Here is a 10,998-nt window from a genome sequence, read left to right as displayed (position 1 = left end):
AATGTGATGATGATGAAGTATGATGTTAGAGGGGTGAAACATTGGCTAGGATACTGGTTAGAACTCCCTTGCTTCTCTTGAACAGGTGGTACAGAACCTTTCACAGAAGTTTCAACAACAGACTGATTTTGATTTTGTTACATGGGAGATGTAATCCCTCTAATCATGCAGTGTTTCCTGAGAACTGCACTGGTTTTTCAGTATCTTCTGACAATTTTTTTCTTTCTTCTGTTCTCCGCTTTGGCTGCTTACCTCTTCTCCTCACCCACCTATCACCTCCCCTGTTGCCCTTCCTGCTTCTCTTTCTTCCACGGCCTACTCCTTTTTCCTATCAGATTCCTTCTTCTCTAGCCCCTTACCTTACCTTTCCTACCCACCTGGCTTCACCTATCAACTTCTGGCCAGACCTCCTTCCCCTTCCCCCCACCTTTTTATTCTGGCGTCTTCCCCTTTCCTTTCCAGTCTAGAAGAAGGGTCTCGGTCTGAAATGTCAACTGTTTATTTATTTCCAAAGTAAAAACTCCTTACAGACAGTGGCAGGAATCGAACCCCGATCGGTAATCACCAGCTCGGTAAAGCATTGCACGAACCGCTACGCTACCGTGCCATAGGAAGCTGGATCTGGTCTGGCCAGTCTGTTTGAGGACCCTGATATGGGTAACGCAGAACTGGTGCACGCTTTTTGACCCAAAACAATGATAATTCTTTTCCTCCCAGAGAACCTGCTAGACCTGTTGAATTCATCCAACAGATCGTAGGTTGCTGACATGGTAATTCTTGAAGGAACTTCCGGCTGGTCCGTAGAATGGAGATCAGGAGTACAGAGGGCAGGTGGAATGGTTATCAGACTGCCGAAGAAAGAGCAGCTTGTTGTTTTATTAGTGGGTGTAGTGGAAATATTTATGGCCATCCAATGTTGTGGCATAATAAGCTTGTAAAAAGAAACTTGCCTGATGTAAAACTGGCCCTTGGCATGTGAAGAATTTAGGTCTCTCAGTCAATAAGTCACTCCACATCTTGCAGCTCCTGCACCTCCACAGTACTACTATTGTCAGGAAGGAAGCTACACAGCATCCATTGCCAGGGCCACAAGACTCAAAAACTTAAGTTTCCCTAAGCCTTAAGGCTGATTAACAAGTCCACACTCCCCACCACCACTACTTTGTCATTTCCTGTCAGAGTCACCTTATGTATAGACACATGTGTACCTAGCGTCACTTTATGGATATACAATCAATCTATGTATTTAAGCTATCTTATGTATTTATATTTATTGTGTTTTTAAATTATTATTGTGTTCTTTATCTTATTGTATTTTTTGTGTGTTGCATTGGATCCAGAGAAATAATTATGTCATTCTCCTTTACACTTGTGTACAGCAGATGTGGCCTGATTTCCTCCAGCATTTTGTGTTTGTTTCTCAGTGCAGACTGAGTTCAAGTGTGTTTGTTTTAACCTTTAGCCCAAGTGTGGAGTACAAACACTAGCTATAGCTAATAGCTCATAAAGTTAGAGAATGTTCCTTCTGCAGTGAGACTGCTCAGTGTGGGATTTTTTAAAGAAAACCTAAAGTTAATAGAACAGGAAAGCACAGGAAGAGGCTTTTCGTCCCTCCATAATATGAAATTAACTTATCCCACCTGCCAGCACTTGGTTTGCATCCCCAACAAATGAAGGCACATGTGCTTACACTGTCTTTACTTCTCTATAGATTGAATTTGGCATTTTCAGGAAGAAACAGAATTATACCCCAAGATCCCTCTGTATCAATGCTCCTAAGAGTCCCGCCATTTGCAGCATACCTTTCTCTTACATTTGACTTCCCAAAGTAAAACTATCATTCAATTGTCAGGATTAAGCTCCACCTGTGAATTATCCACCCATATTTCCAATTGACTCTTTCAGCCAAATCTCTAGTAAACCTTCCTCGATGTCAACAAGACCCTTGATATTTGTATTGTTTGTAAACTTAGTTGCGCTGCTTTAAGAATTGAAGATCTGGAATTTTCTGGCTGGAAAAATGCTGAATAAAATTTCAGAAAGAGGTTTATACAAAGAGGTTTGACCATGTAGCACTCTGGGAAAGGTTTCACTGGAAGGGTTTTCTGTAGCAGCAGTGTTTGGGTTATGGCTAGAGATAACAGGGGCTTTGGAATGTGCGCCATCCCGTGAAGGGAGTGTTTTTTCTTGTCATGTGCCTGAGACCGGGGTGCTCTGGGTCTTTTGTTCTGCGGAGGATGGAGAGAGATGGTGCCAGAACGGAGAGGTCATAGACACCAGAAAGAAGTGAACTTGGAGTGGGGCCAGGAGTCAACGAAGCCCGAGGAAATCAATGGAGGACCAGCGGAAGGGAAACCGTGAGCTCCAACTTGTGCACTTTAGACTGTTTCATTAAAATTGGCCTTTTCTTTTTGTTTTACTTTACTAACACTTTAGTTTAATTAAGAATTATAAAGCTAAATTGTTTAATTGCTTATGGTGTACCGTCTGTTATTTTGTGGTACTGATTTGTAACAGGGTGACACATCACGCAGCATCCACACAAACAGGAGGTTTTGCACCTCAATCTCAGACGTTTGGTGGGGCCAGAGGTTGTCTTCCCTAGACTTTCGCAGCCAACAGAACCTGAGGGTTACACTATTTTTAAGAAACAAAAGTAAGCATCTTTAACCTCCATTCCCATTCCTTCCAAGTTGTGCAAAGAAGTTCTACAGGAAGTTGCCAGTAACTCAAATGATCATGTGTTACAAGAGTGGTGTGCAGAAGAGCATCTCTGATGCACATGCCAAATCTTGAAGTGGACGAGCAGCAGCAGCAGAAGACCACACTGGGTTCCACTCCTGTACCCAATAAAGTGAAACTGAGTGTATATGGACAGTGGCAGTTGAGTGTGCACAGTAATGTCAAATAGTAGGCAGCAGATATTTCAGCATCACTTGCACAGGCTTGTTCAGCATGTATAAGGCCTTTAAATGTCATGGACCTTATAAGATCATAAGACAATGAAGCATAGGCTAATCTCTTCTCCGGAGTCAAGCTGGTGAACCTCCAATCAACTATTTGACTAGTAATGTATAGTCAGCTCTAAACACATTTTTCCAGATCAGGAAATAATGATTAAATGACTTGAAGTTTGTTCAAGTTTAATTGTTATTCAACCATACATTTGTCTACAGCTAAGTAAAACAACCTTACCTGGGGCCAAGATGCAAAGCACAGTCCATAGCTATGTAGTCATTGGGTATACTTAAGGCAGAGGTAGATAAATTCTTGATTAGTCAGGGCATGAAGGAATACGGGGAGAAGGTAGGAGACTGGGGCTGAGAGGGAAATGGATCAGCCAAGACGAAATGGCAGAGAAGACTCGATGGGCCAAATGGCCAAATTCTGCTCCATTATCTTATAGTCTTATATTCTTCTGATACAACATACAGTCACAAAAATAATATTAATTCATCCCTGAGTGCCATTAGCTGAAGATTGATGATGGATGGGATGTTGTCCTGGAGCCATATTTCTGCAAGAACAAGCACATAGCAGTTCCTCATCACACGCTAGTGTAGCTGCAGGCAAACTGAGTGAACATTAGAGAGCAACCCTGACAGGAGGGAACAGCCCTCAACCCCTAAAAAACTCCAGTCCACTCACCACTCCTCTGCTCTCTCCTACACTGCCTTCGGCACATCCTCCCCTGGGCAAGGAAAGAGATTGGGTTAAACTGAAAATGCAAAACAATTCCATAGTTTTATAGTTCTGCGACTGTTGATATTACCTTATGACGTACAATTTTCAAAATGAGCCATTTAACTATAAAGTTGGTAAATGGGGAGTGAATACCTCATAAAGATGTCAGTTGTATTTTAAAAAGGAAAGCTTTCAGAATGCTGTAGTGCATAAGCAGATTTCTGATCCATTTATTTATCACACATACATTGAAACATACAGTGAAATGCGTCCTTTACATTAACAAGAGCATGCCTTTAAGCGGGGGGATAATTTCAAAGGTGTTGCGAGGGGCAAGTTTTTTAAATAGAGGGTGGTGGATGTTTGGGGAGGTGATAGATGCAGAAACATTAGAGACTTTTAGAAGACGTTTAGATAGGCATGTGAATGTGAGGAAAATGAATAGAAATTATTTAACCCATTCTTCCATCCTCTTTAGTAACGAAACTGCTGCAAGTTAACACATTGCCAGAGTTGGGTCTAATCATCACTCTGATATTTCAAAGTTCTCTCTCTCTGCTAAGAGAATCAGTCAGGAAATGGATGAGATGGAAGATTAGATTGTTCGGCTGCATGGCAGAACAATCACAGGGATGTAAATCCAACTTCTGTTTCCTCTGTCCTTAAATAGCAGCAGCTATCTAAATTCAGAAATCGGAGGTGCCAAGAGACTTGGAAGTCCTCATGTGGGATTTGCCTAAAGGGTAATTTGCAGGTTGAGTCGGTGCTAAAGAAGGCAAACACAATGATAGCATTTATTTCAAGAGGACTAGAATATAAAAGCAAGCATGTAATGCTGAGGCTTTATAAGCCATTGGTTAAGCACACTTGGAGTACTGTGAGCAGTTTTGGGTCCCTAATTGAATTGCTGGATTTTAGAGGGTTCAGAGGAGGTTCATGACAATGATCCCAGGAATTAAAAGGTTAATGTGTGAGGAGCATTTGGATGCTCTGGGCCTGTACTTGCTGGAGATTAGAAGAATGAGGGTGGACCTCACTGAAACCTGCCGAATATTGAAAGCCCTAGATAGAGCGGACGTGAAGAGGATGTATCCTATCATGGGGCAGTGTACGGCTAGAGGACACAGAGTCAGAATAGAATGATGTCCCTTCAGAACAATGGTGGGTGAATAATGGGATTTGGTGAGAGGGCAGACCTCTGTCAGTCACCTAGGAATGTTCCAGATACAAATTCGGACCTTCTAAATTTAGTGCCCTATTCCAAGCAAACCATATCCTAGGAGAAGTTACGCTTATATCCCCTCTAACCATTGCAGTATAGGGCATCAGATATGACCAGGGGTCACTGGCATTTGCTCTGGGTTGAAGAATGAAACAAACTCTGTGTAACAAATTCCTAGTTTGAATATCATTATCTCTATGTCAAATTCATTCATTGCTTCTAGTGGAAGATCAAAATCAGACTGAGAAGCCTAGGTTTAACTATTTTCAATTCCACTACTAATAATAGTAACTATAGTCTAACACTTTTTTATTGCTATTTTGAATGATTTTGATTAGGGCGGATTGGCTCTGTGGTCAACAAACAACACAGTGTTAAATTGAACTGAACTAAACATTCCTAGTTTCAGGTTTCGGCCGGAAATGTCGACTGTACTTTTTTCCATAGATGCTGCCTGGCCTGCTGAGTTCCTTCAGCATTTTGTATGTATTGCTTGAACGTTCCTAGATGTTTCAAGGACTCTGCGGTTTGATGTTTAATAGTCTGTGTGTTATTTGCTCATTTTTTGCTGTTTGTGTGATTTGTACCTTTTTTGCGCATTGGGTGTTTGATGTTTTCGTTGTACGGGTTTCATGATGTTTCTTTGTTTCGTGGCTGTCTGCAGGAATATAGTGTCAGGGTTGTATATTGCATACATATGTTGATAATAGATAATCTCTGAATAATCAACTACAGGAAGAAAGAGACTGAACTGACCTGTGCTGAGTGCTATAGCAATAAACCACACATGTTAGTGAAGATTAACTGGATTTTTATTCACATAACACAAAATACTTGGAAATCTGAAAGAGAACTAAGCAGGCCGTCGGGGATATCATGTCTATCAGTGGAGGAGCTAGGAAATTGACCAACACAGATTTGCATTCAGCAGAAGGTTGGGATGAAAGTTTTTGGGATGAAAGGGGACCAGAAACCATTCTGAAAAAAGTTATCATATTTCACTCCAGACAAAAGTCACTTTTCAGTTACTTAACAATGAGAAAACACTGAACCAATTGAGCCAATTTCCTTCAAAATCTTTCAATTTCCAAATCTTTCACAGCCAATAACTTTAACCTTTTTCTCATAACCCACTGTCTTGATACTGCTATCATCGCCATTAACCTCTCAGCACCCTCTGGCCGTAACAATATTTCAATGAGAGCTCTGTGACCCAAAAACCCCATCCCATTGTTACCCGCACTTGCTAGTTCAGGTATTTCCCTTAACAGCTGCCTGCCAGATGTTGTGTTATTTGTTCAGACTATTCCACAAGCATGTGTTCCATAGTTAAACAAACATTTAAACAGTGGGAATTAGCTGTGTAATCTTGTCAGCTTGTAAATTCAGCCAGCCTTCATTACTCTGTAGGGTTCTGCTTTCTGTTAATTTCAGCCTGAGGGTTTCTTTCAGCTCCGGACCTGAGTTGTGTTCACCCATGACCCAGAGACACGACTCTTTCAATCTCTTTACGCTTGTTTGGCTTGCCACAAGCTTCCCATTCAGCGGGCCACGAGAGCTTGATATGTTCACTACCCAATTAAACGTAGGATTCTGATTGGCTAGGTGTAGGTTTCGGCTTCTGAATCTGAGTCTGAATCAGATTTATTATCACTGGCATATGTCGTAAAATTTTGTGGCAGCAGTACAGTGCAAGATGTAAAAAATTACTATAAGTTATAATGAAGAATAAATAGAGTTAAATAAGAATAGAGAAATAGTGTTCGTGGGTTCATGGACCATTTAGAAATCCGATAGCTGAGGGGAAAAGGTGTTCTTAAAACACTGAGTGTGTGCCTTTAGGCTCCTGTACCCTCCTCCCGATGTAGCAATGAGAAGAGGGCATGTATCAGATGGAGAGGGTCTTTCATGATGGACGTGATTCTTTTGAGGCATTGCCTTTTGAAGATGTCCTCAATGGTGGGGAGTGTTAGAAACTAGAACACAGGAACAGGCCACTCAGCCCACAATATTGTGCCAAACCAGCTAGAAAGCATATCAAAGACACCCAAACACTAATCCCTCCACCTTCCTGCATCTATGTGCCTGTCCAAACATCTCTTAAAAGTCTCCAATATATTTGCCTCTACCACCATTCCAGGCATCCATGACTCTCTGAGTAAAAAAACTTACCCCTCACATCCCCCTTCAACCTACCCCTCTCACCTTCAGTTCAATGTGTTGTGCAACCCTCCGCACTGCGGCCTCTTCGACCAAATTGGGTTGTATCCTCTGGAGTGCTGGAGGCCAAGGAGAGACTCGATAAAAGTTTATTAGAGGCATAGATAGCGTAGACTTGTCAGAATCTTTTTTTCCCAGGGTAGAAATGTCAAGTACTATTTAAGGTGAGAGGGGAACATCTGAAGATATGGCAAATACAAGGGGGGGGGGGTAATTTTAAGGTGATTGGAAAAAAGCATAGCAGGTGTCTGAGATAGTTATTTTTTTACAGAGTGTAAAATGAATGAAAGGTGTGCCAGAGCTGAGATAGAGGCAGATTTATTAGGGACATTTAAGAAACTCTGAGATAGGCATATGGATGAAAGAAAAATGGAGAGGAATGGGGGAGGGAGAGTTAGATTGATCTTGGAGTAGGTTAAGAGGTCTGCACAAAGGGCCCGTAATGTGCTATAGCGTTGTACGTTCTATGTTCTCTGAGCAGGGCAAGCTTTTAACACACAGGCTGTTGGGTGTCTGGAACAGAATGCCTGGAGAATTGGTGGAAGCAGATACAGCAGTGATGTTAAGAGGATATGAAACAGACACATGAATACGTTTGTAAGTAATGGATGGATATGGAACCATCTGCAGGCAGAAGAGATTTAGCTTAATTTTGCATTGAGATTGGGACAGACATTGTGGGCGTGCCTGTGCTGTACTGCTCTACCTTTTTGGGACAGAATAAGCTGCGATCAGCAGTGTCGTGAGATTGCAATGGTGCACAAAAAGGTAGAGTTGTATGAAATGAGAAGGAAGCACTTAAAAACCGTATGAATAAAATAGAGATCAGGAGATTTAAACAAAGGTTGGAAGCTTGCATGGACCCACGTCTAAACACAAAGAGATTCTGCAGAGGAAGAAAATAGCCAGTCGGTGGTGTAGTGCATCTGCACCAGGTTCAAATCCAGCAGCTCCCTGCTGGGTTGAGAAAAAAAACTAAAGAAATGGCACGGAAAGGAACACCACCAACAACAAACACATAAAATGCTGGAGGAACTCAGCAGGACAGGCAGCATCTATGAAGGGGAATAAAGAGTCCATGTTTTCGATCCAGACGCTTCATTAGGAACTGTGTCCATTTTGAGCTCAGAAGTTCTGCCTGCAGTACCCACTGACCTGCTTTCATCCAATGTGCATCATACAGTATGCCTTCAAAGATGATTCATTCCGTTTTCTGTTACCTGCTGATGTTGTCTCAGTAAGTTGAACACTTCAAGATTCAGCACGAGTTTGGAAGCTTTCATGGACCCCTGTCTAAACACAAGAGATTCTACAGGTGCAAACACGAGGAAACCTGCAGATGCTGGAATTTCAAGCAACACTCTTAAAAGTTGCTTGTGAACGCAGCATCTCTAGGAAGAGGTGGAGTTGACATTTCAGGCCGAGACCCTTCGTCAGGACTGATTCTACAGATGATGGAAATCCAGAGAAACACACACAAAATGCTGAAGGAACTTAGACAGCATTTCCAGTACACAAGTGTAAAGGAGAATGAAATAATTGCTCCTCCAGATCCATTGTAGCACAAAAACCCCCCACAATAGTCCAGACAAAGAACAGAATGAATGAAAATACATAGATAGCTTATGTACATCTATTGATTGTATATCCATAAAGTGACGCTAGGTACACATGTGTCTATACGTAAGGTGACTCTGACAGGAAATGATAAAGTAGTAGTGGTGGGGAATGTGGACTTGTTAATCAGCCTTAAGGCTTGGGGAAACTTAAGTTTTTGAGTCTTGTGGTCCTGGCATGGATGCTGTGTAGCTTCCGTCCTGACAACAGTGGTACTGTGGAAGCGCTGGAGCTGCACGATGCGGAGTGATTTATTGACTGAGAGACCAAACTTCTTCACATGCCAGGGGCCAGTTTTACATCAGGCATGTTTCTTTTTACAAGCTTGTTATGCCACAACATTGGATGGCCATAAATATTACGACTGCACTCACTAATAAAACAACAATCACCTCTTTCTTTGGCCATCCTGATAGCCATTCCACCTGCCCTCTATACTCCTAACCTGCGTTCTACACACTAGCCTGAGGTTCCTTCAAGAACGTCTATGTCGGTAACAAATGATCTGTTGAAGCAATTCAGCTGGTCACGCAGTGTCCCTGAGAGGAAAAGAATTATCAATGTTTTGGGTCAAAACCGTGCACCAGTCCTGTGTTACCCACATCAGAGTCCTCAAACTCGGACCAGGCAAAGCAGATCTATCGGCAATGCTTTACCGAGCTGGTGATCACCAGTCCAGGTTTGACTCCTGCCACTGTCTGTAAGGAGTTTTTACTTCTCCCTGTAACTGTGTGGATTTCCTCCGAATGCTCTGGTTTTCTCCCATATTCCAAGGATGTACGGGTTACGGTTAATAAGTTACGGGCATGCTACGTTGGTGCTGGAAACATACTGAAACATATGTGCCCCCAGCACGTAGAATCAGAGTCAGTGGAAATTACAGCACAGATTAGTCATCGAAAATCAAAGGTAGGCCCTTCAGCCCATGTAGTCCATGCTGAACCATTTAAACTGCCTACTTCCATCCAGCTGCATCAGGACCATAGCCCTCCCCACCCCTACCATCCATGTACCTATCCAAATTTCTCTTAAGCATTGAGATTGAGCTAGCTTGCATGCACCAGTTCGCTGGTAGCTCGTTCCACACTCCCATGAAATTGGGACCTCATGGGTCGTTGGCAAGCAGGTTGCCATTGGGTGAATGAGGCAAGGTTAGGGGGAATGAATAGAGTACATTCCTGCCCAATTCATATCCATTCCCATCCCAAAATGGGGATAGCCATCTTCCCAAATTAACTTTGCATATACTTGAAATGCAATTGCACTTACTTCACTCTGTGTAGTATATAACTAAATATGTGTGAGACAGGCTGAGAAAAGTTTTGATTAAAAATGAAAGTAGCTCAAATATTTTACATACTTAGTAGATGGGTTAGACAGCCATAGCATTACAAAACCGTACAGCCTATAAACAGGCCATTCAGCCAACAGTGTCTGTGTTGACCATCATGGTGTACTCTTGCCTGCACTAATTATGAATCCATCTATGCCCCGCTCATTCAAGTGCCTTTTAAGATCCCTCTTATGATTAAATAATTCTTATTTATCAACATCAGATCATTTTCACATCACTTCTGTTCTGATGGCAGTGATGAAGTTCTCTTTGCACATGAAACCAGGCTTTCTAACTTTGGGGCAATTTAATTTTGTTTCTGTCACCACCTTCAGACAAACCACATTCCTCCCTCTGTAAGACCCAGACTCTTGACTTACGTAGCCTTACATAGACTTACCCTGACTCTGGGATCCAGCTGAACCTATTTATCGTGTAACTATGTTTAACCCCTTGCTCAGTCCAACTTCCCACCCTTATCACAAATATGTGTTCCGTAATAAGCAAATAACTGAAGAACATTTTGTACCAAAGAAATTCATTGTTTTTGTTGTACCTACTTTATGGTCAGTAGCTGTATCAGTTCTCTATCCACAATTAAATTGACATCAGTCAATGAGAATATTTATACCTATTAAATCTTTGTCTACGGAAACCATTTAACAAAGTTAATCCAGCAAAAACATAAACATGAGGAATTCTGCAGATGCTGGAAATTCAAGCAACACACATCAAAGTTGCTAGTGAACGCAGCAGGCCAGGCAGCATCTCTAGGAAGAGGTACAGTCGACGTTTCGGGCCGAGACCTTTCATCAGGACTAACTGAAGGAAGAGCTAGTAAAAGATTTTCACTTACTAAAGCTCTTACTAGCTCTTCCTTCAGTGAGTCCTGATGAAGGGTCTCGGCCTGAAACGTCGACTG

This window comes from Mobula hypostoma, chromosome 13 (assembly GCF_963921235.1).
Source record: "Mobula hypostoma chromosome 13, sMobHyp1.1, whole genome shotgun sequence".
NCBI classification, from domain to species: domain Eukaryota; kingdom Metazoa; phylum Chordata; class Chondrichthyes; order Myliobatiformes; family Myliobatidae; genus Mobula; species Mobula hypostoma.
This window is presented reverse-complemented; position numbering follows the sequence as displayed.